The sequence below is a fragment of the Dioscorea cayenensis genome, chromosome 8 (genome assembly GCF_009730915.1).
Source record: "Dioscorea cayenensis subsp. rotundata cultivar TDr96_F1 chromosome 8, TDr96_F1_v2_PseudoChromosome.rev07_lg8_w22 25.fasta, whole genome shotgun sequence".
NCBI classification, from domain to species: Eukaryota; Viridiplantae; Streptophyta; class Magnoliopsida; order Dioscoreales; family Dioscoreaceae; genus Dioscorea; species Dioscorea cayenensis.
The window spans coordinates 18558999-18563205 of NC_052478.1; positions in this window are offsets into that span (position 1 = coordinate 18558999).

Genomic DNA, 4207 nt, shown 5'->3' on the forward strand with positions numbered 1-4207 from the left:
CGCGCAACTAGGCCCCAGCGGAGGTTCATCCCTTAGACCACTCACTCTATTATGGCCACAAAGAACTCAAGGAACGGAGGTAGAATCTATCACGCCGGAAGGGAAAGGGGACGCTGCTGTACCTCTCGACTCACCCTCTCAACCCTCTCCAACCTAGCTTTATCTAACGCTCGTGGTGTGTCACTCACTCACAAGGTTACCAACAAGAACTCTCAACCCTAGTGTCACTCTAGGGGAAATGTTCATACAATCAAGAATTCAAGGTTGGAACTCACAATAAACATCAATTTATTGAAAGCATAATAAAGAAGTTCAATGAAACGAACACATCCTAGGGTTCACAATCATCCAAGTACCCACTAGGGGTTTAGCTCTCCATGGAGCTTAATACAATCAAAGAAATCGAATGTAAAAGCAATGAATCCATAAAGAAACCCCCTCGATGGTCGTGTCGATGGTCTTGTGGAGAGTCCTTTACTCGTCGTCCAAAGATTCCTTCGTCCGGTATAGGATACGCCTCGATCAAAGCTCCCCTACCAACCTTCTTCCTAATTGAATCACGATGTCAGAGCCGTAGAACTTCTCCAAAACCTTGGCCAATACCCCTCGTAACCCTAGCCGAAATCCTCTCACAAGTTGGAGAAAAGATGGAGAAAAGAATACCAAAATCGGGGCTGAAATCGGCTTTAAATAGGGTTGGAATCGGGCGACTGCACGGGCGTGTATGATGTCACACGCCCCTGTGGAATTTCCACACGGGCGTGGATAATTTCCACACGCCCGTGTGGATTCTCTGTTTCTCTGATTTCTCGGCCTGGCTGCTACAGTACTTGTTACAATGTTTTGCTATAGTGCCCTGCTATGGTACTATGCCGGAAATACTCCCGAATTCCATACTTTCATTGGGGTAACGCAAACGGGCACACGTTTACGTCGTGAATCACTTGCCTTTTCAATGATGTGCACGTTGGTGGATCTCTTGTTCTTATATGCATAAATCAGAATGTTCGAGTGTGACTGCCTTTATGCCCCTCCAAATGAATGTGCTCACTCGAATACGAGGAGGTTGGCACACACTCTAGCATCTCACACCTGACCTATGTCTTCGCGTTTGAACCTTAGCAAGATCTCCTCCAAAATAGGTGCATTCTGATCCACATTGGCCTATTTCCTTCATACTCGGCCTCACAACCCTACCTGCATAAAAGTAACATAAAAACACACATATTAATGTAAAAACCTGAGAAAAGTAATGCTCAACATAACATTAATTCTTCAACTATAAACATTAATTACACCCTAAACCATGCCACATACATGAAAACCAATTTAAATCACCAAATTTTTCCATGAAAACTTCAACACCAACAAAAAATCATTAAAGCACACACTCATGATTTTATTACTGCACAAATAAAAATCTAAGCTAGAAAAAATTAAAAACTTGGGTTGCCTCCTATGAAGCGCCTGTTTTACGTCACTAAGCTTGACGTACCTCTTCCTTACCTTATGGAGGCTTGAAAAGAGTTTGTTCCTCTTGTCCAGACATTGCATAGATACTTTTTTTAACCAAGAATCTAGTTGTCGGGGTGGAATATTCATTGGAGAGTCCAACCATCTTACTTTTGGCCTCCAAGGAAACAATTTGGGTTTGGAATTGTCCAAGCTTAGCACAGGTGTGTCATTAGATGGCTTCAATCTCCTACCCACATCTTCTTCCAAACCCAAAATCTTTTTTTTGCAATTTATGAGTTGATCAATTCCAAAAAGAGGTGCTTGTTCCATTACCTTGGGGCTTTCTTCTTCTTGTGTATTCTCAACTTGAAAGGAACATGACACTAGCAAATCCCCTTGGAAAGTTTTTCGCTCCCAAGCATAGTCTTCATTCACACAATCCAAAATCTCAAAATCGTATTCGACCTCTTTCTTTTCATTTTCTGCACCAGTGTACTAATTTTGCCCAATTTCTTCACTATTGTTCATGGCCTCATCATGTATGGGAGACACTTGCCTTGCTTGTTCAAATTCTTCTTTTCCCTAGCAAGCATGTCCAAGATCTCTCCTAATGATGCTCAAGGTTTTTGATGGAGATCTTGTGACAACCTAATGTGGCCTCAATATATTGGAAACGGACATCAGTTGCTTCAATAAATCTAGGTAACAATCTTTCCAACCAAAGTACATCCTCTTCAACCTTCTCATCCCACTGAAATTCTTGTTGAGGTGCTTCCCATTGTTTTCCATCAACATCCCATAAGAGACTTGGGTAGCTCCTTTGATTTGTATGATATGTGGTGCGACATGGATTATATTGTTGATGAACACTATTCTATGGTTTAGAGCAAGCCTCTTCACCTAGGATACGGTATGGCTGAGTATTTGTGTCACCAGGGCTAGTATACCAAAGTGGAAGTATTATTCACGGGCCCATACACTGGTAGACTCATTATTTGGATAAGTTTACTTGACACCATCAGAGGGTCCGATAAGATCATCGTTCCATCTCCTCTCAGCTTAGAGACTATGAGATTGATGGGTATAGTGTGTAGATATGGACCGAGCACATATGTGATGATTATGCCATCACCAGAGATGGCCAAGGGTGAGGATGATGATGTAGAGGGTTCTCAGCCTGCTTCTCAGCCACATCAGAACAGATATACATAGAGGCACCCCCTACAACACTGGAGCCTCCTCTAGTGCGTATTTTTTTCTCCATCTCGAGCCAATGATCGTTTTAAGAGGCTCGAGAGTGCTGTAAGGGTGTTACAGACCGACTTGGTTGAGGTTCAGGCGACTCAAGCTGTGAACCACGCTGAGGTGATAGTGCTTCTCGATACACTTCAACATATTCTTGAGCGAGACATGACTTCACCATTTGATATGAAACCGCGAGCATCACCAGCAGCCACTAGCCCCACCATCACTAGCAGCACTAGGATCACCATCAGTAGCAACAGCATAAGCACTAGCAGAGGATGATGCCGACTCTTAAGGCATCTTTATGTTTCTTTATGCTTTTGTTATTTCATTTCAATATTTTATATTGGACTTGTATTACTCAGAAATGATTCTCCTTCTGAGTTTATCTTATTAGTTTTCAGTTGTATCGAGTTGTATTTCATTTTTATATCTTTATAGACTCGATTTTATTTTATTTTATGAGCTTTACTGAACCCCCTTGTGTATACATGCTGATACACCCTTTACGTGTGTACCGCAAGTGCACGGGTTGTCGAAGTAATAATTACCCTAGTGAGTTGGTAGTCGAATCCACAGGGAATAGTGTTCAGAAACACTAGAATTTGCTATTTAACTATGGTGATAATGATTCGAAGGTGATGTAAGCAATATCAATGTGAAAAGAAATAAAAAGTATAAGAAAGAGAGACGCAATAAAATGAGAGGAAAGGCAATCGATAAAAAGTGGGGCACCTAGACATTGCTCACCCTAGGACTATTGCCTCAAGTACAAAACCAATCATTATGCCACCCAATTAATGTCTAAAGAGTCATGAGAATCCTTAAACACACTGTCTCAAACCTAAGGTCAACAGTAACTAACCCTACACTGTGCATCGACGAAGAAATCACTCAGTCTCAACACCTCACACTGTGCAAGGTTGCTTAAAGCTCTAGTGACTCCAAGTGATAAACCTTATTCCCTAATCTAGATCTAACCCTTTGGTCCAGGCGAAAGACCCCTAATCACAATTAAGCCCCAGCACTAAGGACTACTTCAACGCTTCACTCTGTTGCTTTCATAACTAAGCCCCAGCGGAGTTCCTCTCTTAGCATTTCACTTTATTATAACCACAAAGAACTCTTAGATCACGGAGGTAGGATAAATCACACTGAAAAGGAGAGGGGACATTCTGCTACCTCTCGACTCACCTTCTTGACTCTCTCTAATCTTGCTTTGTCTAACCATCATGGTGTGTCACTCATTCACAAGGATTACCAATATAGACTCTCAACCCTAGTGACACTCTAAGGGAAAGTCCATTCAACAAGCATTCAAGATTGGAACACAATTAAAACATCAATTAGAGAAAACATAATAGAAGGTGAATGAAACAAAATCATCCTAGGGTTTACAAGTCCAAGCACCCACTAGGGGTTTAGCTCTCCATGGAGCAAGATACAATAAATAATAAAATCAAAAGTAAAAACATGCAATCCATAAGTATAACCCCCTTGTAGTCCG